This window comes from Megalobrama amblycephala, linkage group LG17 (genome assembly GCF_018812025.1).
Source record: "Megalobrama amblycephala isolate DHTTF-2021 linkage group LG17, ASM1881202v1, whole genome shotgun sequence".
NCBI classification, from domain to species: Eukaryota; Metazoa; Chordata; class Actinopteri; order Cypriniformes; family Xenocyprididae; genus Megalobrama; species Megalobrama amblycephala.
The window spans coordinates 10,937,500-10,948,633 of record NC_063060.1 but is presented as its reverse complement, the minus strand read 5'-3'; the positions used below and the strand labels follow the sequence as shown (position 1 = coordinate 10,948,633).

Sequence of the window (11,134 nt, the reverse complement as noted above, 5' to 3'; positions counted from 1 at the left end):
TCATTAGGGACCCGATATTGTATAGAGAATTCATGTCGGCCAGTCGTATTCTTACGGGGACAAACTCATCAGTTCTAATCCTTACTCAGAGGGTGCAGAGTTTACTAATGCATTTGAGTCAAACCACTCCATGCTTATTCATACAAAAATGCAGTTTTCTTAGTCACAATGCTGCAACTTGCTAAGTCAGTGATAGACAGAAATCAAAAGGCCCCAAATGATGTGCCACATGCTCCTTTCCTTGAGCCTTTAGTTTGACTTATCTTGATGCAGATTTGCAGAAATACCAGACTCTACTTAATCTAGTGGTCAGAAGAATCTAAAATAAATCAAGTATAACATTTTATTTTTCAGGTAAAAATGTATCATGCCAATTACATAATTAAACAATTAGAAGCCAATTCAGAAATAATAAATAAATAACATCAGTTGCTCAAAGATGACTAAGGGCCCAGGTGAAAAAAAGTACATTTCTATAATTTATTCAAAGTACTCTATTTAAGTGCACTAATTTTGTACTTAATATAATAAAAATTGTTCTTTATTTTACTTAAAATCATCTTAAGAACATCTAAGTGTACTCAACTGTGCTATTCTGAGACAGCATGAAATATGAACTTAAATGTGCCTTTAAAGGCGCTCTAAGCGATATGACGCGTTTTTAGGCCCAATTTTTTTTGTCACATACAGCAAACATCTCCTCACTATGCGCTAGCTGCCTGTCCCCTGAACACACTGTAAAAAAAACGCGGCCTCTGTAGTCGCCACAAGCTCCAAAAACTGCAATAAAAACAAACTGATGCAGCCTGGACCACTTAACATAATAAACACGCTCCAGCCAATAACCGACAAGCAGCGTCAATACGCAAGCTACTTACATTTTAAATGCGCGTTCATGACTGTTTCAGGAAGCATGGAGGGGAGGGCCAGGAGGAGTAGGAGGGAGGGTCTAGCTAGCCTCTGTTTTGTTTGATAACACTTCGAACGTCAACAGGAAATTACTCCGCTCAGAATCGCTTAGAGCGCCTTTAACATACTATCTCTGTATTTAAAAAATGTATTTAGATAACACTTACAGTACATTTGAACTCATAGTGTACTACAAGTGGTAACTAAATACATTTTTTAAATACAGAGATAGTACATTAAAAGCACATTTTAGTTCATATTTCATGGTGTCTCAGAATAGCACAGTTGACTACACTTAGATGTCCTTAAGATTGTCTTAAGAAGTACTAAAGAAGAATGTTTAGTATATTAAGTACAAAATTAGTGCGTGAAAATAGAGAACTTTATAGAAGCATACTTTTTTTTTTACACCTGGGGGGAAAGGGGAAAAATAATAGATTGACAAGATACATAATTTGTGGTATACAGGCATTCTTAATTAACTTTTGTGTTCAACAGCAGAATGAAACTCATTTAGGTTTGGAACAACTTGAGTAAATGAGTGAACTATTCCTTTAAGCATGACCCTGTAGTGGCTGGAGAATGAGCACTAATTAGCCAAAATGAGCTACGTGGAAAATTGTACCACAAATGCACAGGAATGTGGTTTCAAATTATTTAACTATAATACTAACTTTTAATATTAAGATCAGAGGAATCTTCTACACTTATCTTCTCAAACAACAACAACAAAATCAAAAAATACATGACCTGAGCATGGTTTCCCCCCAATTAATGACAATATTGTCATTTTTAGAATTGAACTCTATTTGGATCATTGATCATTATTTTCCTGTTTATCCATGTAAAGCTGATTTAAAATAATCTGCATTGTATAAAGTGCTATATAAAAAGGGGGACTTGACTTGACCTGATTACACTTATTAAATATATATATATATATATATATATATATATATATATATATATATATATATATATATATACACACTGTAAATGAGTGTTTGACATACAAGTTTAAGTGAAAGTCTGAGGCAATTTTAAGAAAATACTAAAATTGGTAGTTAACAGACCTAAAGATCTTAAAGATCTAAATAAGATTCTATTGTTCATCTTAATGGAAATGCAAAAATAACACACCTTTCATGTTCTTCACAACACTGCTGTCTCATTGGCTGATCTGTGACAGATTTGTCAAATCACAGCATTGCCACACCCACCTCAGCCAGCCCTCTATAAAAATGTCATGCTCTAGTATAGTTTACACACAGCAGCTGTACCTGAGAACTGGACAGGCTAAGACACAAAAACTACTGAAGAATCTAGAAGAAATAGGTATGTTGTTTACAGAGTTATTGTTTGTTTTTGTTTTTTTTCACATTTAGAACTTTTGCTCTAATAGATGTAAATATTATACAAAATTCTACATCAACTTCCACAGAATGTGGTAACAGTGTAATAATTATAATCAGTCATCAACAACAAATCATAATGCATTACAGATCAGTAGTTCAAATCTGATAAAATACATTACAGGTTATAAAAATACAGGCAAGTTGATATTTCCATATTTCCATATAAATTAATCCTGTGTGTGTGTGTGTGTGTGTGTGTGTGTGTGTGTGTGTGTGTGTGTGTGTGCGTGCGTGTGTGTGTGTGTGTGTGTGTGTGTGTGCGTGTGTTTTTGTGATTTATGAGGACACAAATTTGTATAATGACATGGGTATTACACTGGTTTACACAACATAAACATGAAATAAGAGGACATTTCAGAGTCATTCTTATTTAAAATAGCTCACTTTGATAGCAAAACAAACCTGTGTGTGTGTGTGTTTTTGTGACATATCAGAACACAAATGTGTATAATGACATGGGTATGACATAGGTATTACAAAAAGAGGTGACTTATGAGGACATTACCCCATGTCCCCACTTTTCAAAAGGGTTATAAATCATACAGAATGGCTTTTTGTGAGAAAGTAAAAGTGTGCACAGTTTTCTGTGATGGTTAGGTTTAGGGGTATGGAATGTCCCCATAATTCAAAAAAATCAATGTGTGTGTGTGTGTGTAATATATATATATATATATTACACACACACAAATATATATATATATATATATATAATATATATATATATATAAATAAATAAAACACACTTACATATATTACATTTCTATATATATATATACACACATACACACATACATATACATATACACATACACATACACAGTGCCCTCCTAAAGTATTGGGACAGTAAAGACAAAATTGCTCTGTTAGCTGTGGTGTCAATACATCTATAAATATGAGTAAAAGATTAATATGAGGTAGAAGTACAGAATGTCACATTTTATTATTGGCTGTTTCAACACAAAATGTTTTACCAACTAAGAAGTACAGCACTTTTGGAGTTTCATCCCTCTGCCTAATGTGAGTTTAAGGATTGGGACATTTTAACGTAAAGCAAATGTAAAAGTGTAAACGCTAATATTTAATTGTAAATCCCTTGCAAGCAATCACAGGAGCGAGTCTGTGACCCATAGACATCACCAGACTCTTGGTTTGAAATGCACACTTTGAAATGCTTTTCCAAGCCTTTAATGAAGCCATTTTCAATGGTTGCTTGTTTTGGGGAATTTCTGCTTTTAGTCTCCTCTTCAGCTGGTGAAATGCTTGTTCAATAGGATTTAAATCTGGAGACTGATTTAGCTAATCTAAGGCCCAAAATTTCTTTACCATGATAATCTCAATTGAGTTAGTAGTGCTAGTGTTTTGGGTCATTGTCCTGTTGCCATATGAAGCACTTCCCAGTGAGTCTGGTGGCATTTTTTTGAACACTGGAAGGCAAAATTGTTTTGTACACTGAATTAATTCTTCTGCTGTCATCTCTGAATAAGTCATCAATAAAGAGAGCCTGTTCCAGAGGCAGACATGCATGCCCATGATACACTACCTCCACCATTCTTTCCAGATGAGGTTGTATGCCTTTGATCATTTGCAGTTTCTTTTTTTCTTCACACTTTTGCTTTCCCACTTTGATAAAGGTTCATCGTCGTCTCATCTGTCCATAAAACTCGGTTCTAAAAATCTACTGGCTCATCTCTGTGTGTTTTTGCAAATTCTAATTGGCTTTCCTATTTTTGGTACTGAGATGTTTGATCTTGCTGTGTATCCTCTGTAATTCTGTTGGTGAAGTCTCTTGCGAACAGCAGATTGTGAGACCTTCTGGAGGTTGCTGGTGATTTTACTGACAGTTATTTTAGAGTTTTGTTCACAGCCTTTGTCACTTGTCAACTGCTGTTGATTTTCTCAGCTGACCTGGTCATTGTCAGTTGCTGAAGCTTGCCAGTGGTATCTATCTTTTTCAGGACATTCTAAACTGGACATTCCAAGTCAATCTCCAGATTTAAATCATATTGAACAAGCATTTCACCAGCTGAAGAGGAGACTAAAGGCAGAAACTCCCCAAAACAAGCAACCGTTGAAAATGGCTGTATTAAAGGCCTGGAAACACTTTTCAAAGTGTGAAACCAAGAGTCTGTTGATGTCTATGGGTCACAGACTCGCTTCTGTGATTACTTGCAAGGGATTTACAATTAAATATTAGAGCAATTTGTCTTTACTGTCCCAATATTTATGGAGGGCACTGTATATTATATGGACATTTACCTATGGGTGTAAAAAAATGTTCCAATTAATACTCATTGTGCTGCAGAGTCAATTTCAGATCATATGTTCACTTTCACAACAGACATGGAACAGTAAAATTTGCACTTATTATGTAATGTCTTAAATGCAGTTCTGTTTCTTGTGTTGACGTATAACAGTTCTATTGACAACAATAAAATGTACGCTTGCGAGTGCAAAATAAAGACAAAGTTTTAAAGGCATTCAATATTCTACAAAAAACAAATGCAATTTTCATTTCATGTGAATTTTTAAGTTATAAAATCTATGCAGTTAGCATAGTTAGCATGACCAAGTTTCTGTGAATCTTCATCAAATTTCATAATCATTACTGAATTGTCATCACAGTAAATATTTACACCTCTTACATATAGCATATTAACAGGACGTTTGTGATGAATGTACTTTCTAGATTTCTAATTCTTTAATAGACCCTCTCTCTCTTCCTCTCTCCTTGCATAACAGATTTTGATCTTCAAAACTTTGAAAATGGGAAGTAATAACTCTGGTGAAGATCGGGAACGCAGAAGAGCTGAAGAAGCTGAGCAGGAACGCATCAGAGCAGAAAGGGAAAAAAACAGAATGGCGGAAGAACTTAATAGATTAAGACAAGAAAGTGAATTAGAGCGATTGAGAGAGGAGAGAAAAGCAGCGGAGCAGCGCAACAGAAGCGAAGCAGAAAGACGAGCACTCCAGGAACAATATGACAAAATACAAAATGAGAGAAACATGCAGAGAATGAAAGAAGAAGAGAAAAAGAAAATCGACAAGGAGAACAGATGTAAAGAGGAAGAAGAAAGGAAAAGAATTCACATAGAGAAGCAAAATGCACAAAAAGAAGATTCTAACAAAATGTGATGGTTTTGGGTTTATTAATAGGAATCATTTTTTTAAATCTCTATTCATCATACAGAAAGATTTTGTGAAGATTTTCTTTTTCCATGTGTCTACTTTGTAAACACTTTATTTTAAAATTTACTATAAATAAAGTTTTACATCTTATTTACTGCCTCCAAAGATGAGTATGCATAACTTTTAAAACAATGCTTATCCTTCTTAGCTTTTTAATTTTGGATGACATGCATAAAAAATGTTCATATTTGTTTTTCCATAGACTTATTGATCCTAATACATACAGTGTTGGGAAGGTTACTTTGGAAATGTAATAGGTGACAGATAACAAGTACCCTATTTAAAATGTAATAAGTAGTGTAACTGTTTCAATTACCCTACATTATTAAAGTAATTTATTACATGGCTCTGTGGAATATTTGATTCTGATCAATCGAGGTCAATCATGCCATCCAGCGGTTTGTTATTCCCTGATAACAACCGCTAAAAACAGATAACACAGGCTCATCCAGGTAACTGAAGTCTGCAGCGCTATAGAGTGTATGCACTGACATCACATTCCCGCCGGAACACGCCCCCTCAGCTGGATTGAGTGGCAAAAGAGCCAGCTGCATGACTGGATTTAATAGGGGAAACTGTAAAAACATGATTAAAACAAACTAATGTGAGAAGATTTTGGTAACACTTTAGATTACAGCCCCGAAAATACTACAAGTACAATGAATTTACAGCGTAACTTTCAATAATTATAGTGTACCTATAAAGTAAGTATGTGTAAGTATAGGGGAACAATATGTAATGTCTGGGGAATAAAGGTGTAACAACCAGGAAAAAAAAAAAAAAAAATTATACTGTAAGTATTTTAGAACTAAGGGGTACCTATACTATTATGATAGACAACAATCTTACGCTTGGGAGCAATTTAGCGAGAAAGTGCACTGATTAAGTTAGAAAGAACTTGGAAAGTTGGCAAGTAGGAAGAACTTTTGCAATCTTTTTTAATACATGGGGAAATATGCTTTAACACACTCTAGACCTGCTATATTGCTAAATCTACACAGTTTTTCATATCAACAGAAAATTTACCAGGATAACCTGGCTTCTCTCGAGATTTTCCTGCTTCAGAGCAGTCATAGTTAATGATATGCTAAAGCCTGCCGGCACGTTGTTGTGAGTGGTTACAAGGTAGTTTGTGACGTCACAAACACCCACGATTTCAAACCGCGGGTTTTTGGTTTACTGCAGTTTCAAACATAAAATACTTAGCAATGGTGCTGACTTAGGAATTTGCACATGGTTTGTCTTAAAGCATATTAAAAACACTAAATAGACACATAAACAACTTTAAAAACTTGATTTTCACCACAGGGGGTCTTTAAGAGGGAACCCCATGTCTATTCTGTAAGAAAATACAGTAGCCTACACTGCTCACTGTTTACTTATCTTTTATCTTCATGTCATCTGAGATGGATCTGACTTTCCTTCTTTAGAAGAACACAAACAAAGGTTTTTAGAAAAATAAATCATCTGAGAATGCTTTATAATGCAAGCTCATGTGTTCCTAAAAGTCGAAGCATCAAACAGCACAAACAACAATAACTAGTAATCCATACGACCCCAATAAGTGATTTTTGAAACAGTACCCGAGTACAGTTGAGACACCCATCCGGAATGCTGTAAAGCTGCCTAACCAATTCACTGCAATTCAACAGTTTTTATTTCCATTTAGTATTTTATTTGATTATTTGTTTAGTTAAAAGTAGTTCATTTGTAAAATATTGAACAGTAATGGCAAACAGCGATACAATATTTAATTTCAGTTCATCATTTTAATATTAACAGTTGAAAAGTTGAGTAACAGTAAAAAACATTGAACAATTGCAAACAGCAATAATAAAACAGATTTTATATATATATATATATATATATATATATATATATATATATATATATATATACACACATATATATACACACTATATTCCCAAAAGTATTGGGATACCCCTCCAAATCATTGAATTCAGATGTTTCAATCACTTCCATGGCCACAGGCGTATAAAATCAAGCACCTAGGCATGCAGACTGCTTCTACAAACATTTGTGAAAGAATGGGTCGCTCTCAGGAGCTCAGTGAATTGAATTGAAAGTGTGGTACCGTGATAGGTTGCCACCTGTGCAATAAGTCCATTCGTGAATTTTCCTCACTACAAAATATTCCACGGTCAACTGTTAGTGGTATCATAACAAAGTGGAAGCAATTGGGAACAACAGCAACTCAGCCACGAAATGGTAGGCCACGTAAAATCACAGAGCGGGATCAGGGCATGCTGAGGCACACAGTGCGCAGAAGTCGCCAACTTTCTGCAGAGTCAATAGCTACAGACCTCCAAACGTCATGTGTCCATCAGATTAGCTCAAGAACAGTGCGAAGAGAGCTTCATGGAATGGGTTTCCATGGCTGAGCAGCTGCATCCAAGCCTTACATCACCAAGTGCAATGCAAAGCGTTGGATGCAGTGGTGTAAAGCCCGAGCCACTGGACTCTAGAGCAGTGGAGATGTGTTCTCTGGAGTGACCAATCACGCTTCTCTGTCTGGCAATCTAATAGATGAGTGTGGGTTTGGCGGTTGCCAAGAGAATGGTACTTGCCTGACTGCATTGTGCCAAGTGTAAAGTTTGGTGGAGGGGGATTATGGTGTGGGGTTGTTTTTCAGGGTTTGGGCTTGACCCCTTAGTTCCAGTGAAAGGAACTCTTAATGCTTCAGCATACCAAGGCTGGGTTTCCCGATAACGTTGTCTCTTAGCGCGCAACGAAGACTCTAAAGGTAGACCTTGACTGAAGATATGCCGTTTCTAGGCATGTTTCCCGAACTATACCTTAGGAGGTTGCTTAAGATATATCTTCTTAAGTGCGACGTTACCAGGTGCTGTCCATAAAAAGAAGTGTTCTTCATAAAAAGAAGCACTTCAGAAGTAGAAATTGCATTTATCAGCACTCATGGGATGTTATAAAAGTAATCCAAATTGCAAACTAAATCTATATTGTAATTTATCTAATATATGTAATTTATTTTCTGGCGATGCTAGAGCCCCCATCAACGTGAGTTTAAGGCGACCGTTATTTAGAACAAAGTTTTAATTCCTTGGAGACGCGTCATGCAGCTGACAGACATGTAGGTGTCACATTTATATCGTTTTTTTCATTTTTTATTCAAAATATTCACAAACTTGTTAACTATATCATGAATTTTATGATATATTGCGATTGTAAAATATGTGGAAGTGAATGTGTTTTGTTGCGCGATGAGTTTGCACGGCAGTTAGAGCTGTCGGATTTACAAAATCTTCCCCGAAATACATAAAAGTTTGCTGGTGAACTGGAAGAAGAATAGAGTAAACTTTATTGTTTCATAAACAATGTGTATCTAATATGAATAAAACACTTCGTCAAATTATAATTGAAAGGGTTATTGTTGCAGCTTCCGTAGACATCAGTGTAATTTGAATTTAACAAATTATGAATGTCTTTTTTTATGCAGTAGCCTACTTAATTCAAATGTGTATTTAAATGTCTGAAACCTAAAATAAAGCGCGATGAGGTTAAAAACACCGAATAGTTGCGATAACGACAAGCGCAGAGCGCGCGTCTGCCTCTGGATCAGCGCTAAAGCACATTTGAAATTAGCATTTTATTCTTGCCATAATCCTAATCGAACACTGGGTGTATTACAGCTTCAGAATTATATTCGTATTGACTGTCAACAGTGATAAGGTATAGCTAAGAGTGCTCCAGACCAACCTTAAGAAAGTATGACTTACAGAAGGTACACTTAACTAAGAACGTTTCGGGAAACACGTATTAACGTTAAGGTACAGCTTAAGGTATAATTTAAGAACGACGTAGAGTTAAGAAGGTTTCGGGAAACCCAGCCCAAGACATTTTGGACAATTTCAAGCTTTTCTTGTCGCTCTGTTCAGAATGTCTTGTGTGTTAACCGGGAACATACTCTGGGTTGGCTGAACTTACTCACGGACGCGTTTTCGGGAGTATGTGATGGTTCAGTGTGTACGGTAAGTTAACCTTGTGTCTTTTTCATTTTTTTATTCTTGCAAGAATGTCATTCACAGAGTCTTTGCAGAGAAGCGCAACCTCACATGTGCGGGGTATCTTATATATGCACATATATTACCATATATTAGGACTGGAAAGCAGGGACGGATTATGGGTTGTGTGGGCCCCTGGGCAAAACGTTCGAGAGCCCCCCCCAACCCCCCGCCTTAAAAAAAAAAAAAACGCCAGCATTGTCTGGGATAGCTAGTTGTTACATCATCATGCCACTTGTGGGTCCAAACTAGTGCGGCGTACGCGTACTGAGCAAATATGACACTGGACAATAGCCTATGTAAACCCCCGAAATCATAAGTTGATTTATTTCATTGGGCTTTGGCTTTGCATATACTGCATACAGTATCCGACCATACACCGGCAGCGCTTTCTCTCTCTCCTCTCCGACAGCGCGTTTACGCACACCGCAGTTGTACAGAGCCACGCCTCCTGTCACTCACTCAGAGCAGCGGCAGGCCTCGAGACTCTCTCTCGGTCCAGTGGAAGGGTTTTTGTTATATAACAACCGATATGACAACTTTAGCACATTTATCAGCTATACATTCATTCAGTGTTTCCCATTAATGACCCTGTACTGCCGCCACCGTTTCATAATGAACTGAACATTTAAAACATACTACGTTTTACAACGAGCTAAAATCGAAACCGTGATATGGCTTTGTGCCTATATAAAACAGCAAAAGACAGCGATTAATTATATATACACTCTGTCTGTGCTGCGTGTTTTAAAGAGAAGTGCGCACATCTGCGCACGCGATCGGCTGGTGATCTGGTGATCAAAATAAAAGCCCAAGGATTTATCTTTTAAAAAGAAATCGTACAAAAGTATTGTAAAAAAGATGTTTGAACCCTTTTTAATGTCCAGGTACAAGTCAATGCTGTTTCTTTGTTCAATTTGCACACTGTACATGGGTTGAAGCTCTTAATTTTGAGTTTCCAGAGAGCACCAGATTGATGCATTTAACCTTAAAATTTTCAAAATTTTCTTCCGGGGGGGCATGCCCCCGGAACCCCCTAGAGCTGGTACATCCAACAAAGTTTTACAAATTACAGTGTCAAATAATGTACATTTTCTGAACAAGAATATGTCAACAAAAGCTCCTTTCATGTCAGTAAAGCTGTTAATAGAAAATTAAATTGTCTTTGGACAAATATAGATTTGGTCTAAGCCCCGAATGTTTACAATGTCTGGCTCCGCCCCTGATCATCCCATTTCTATTCAGCAGCCTGGTTATTACCATGGGAAAAGATAGGTCTCTCCCCATGATTTACGCATTGCAAGGAGTCCAATGTGAAAAAAACTGTTATTAACACCAACTTTCTCAAATTAATTCAAATATTTATTATTTGTAGTGTCATTATTGATGTCACGTACATTCACATCAGAAGAGCCCAGAGCGACGAAAGTCATTATTTCTCGGCGAATTGGCCGAACAAAGCAAATTCACTGGCAGCGAAGCGAATTGGGCGGGCCAGAGCGAAAAAGAGAAGTTAAAAGTCAGTTAACCTTATGTAATGAGTTATGACGCGGTTCGGTGAAAACCAATTCTAATATATAG

General features: G+C 36.5%; 1 long non-coding RNA gene across 1 annotated transcript; it reads left to right on the top strand.

The window, feature by feature from the left end:
- Nucleotides 1–2,041: 2,041 nt before the first annotated feature.
- Nucleotides 2,042–5,342, top strand: LOC125251863. Its single transcript, XR_007181093.1, has 2 exons — nt 2,042–2,244; nt 5,064–5,342. It is a non-coding gene; the product is annotated as an uncharacterized LOC125251863 (long non-coding RNA).
- Nucleotides 5,343–11,134: the final 5,792 nt, after the last annotated feature.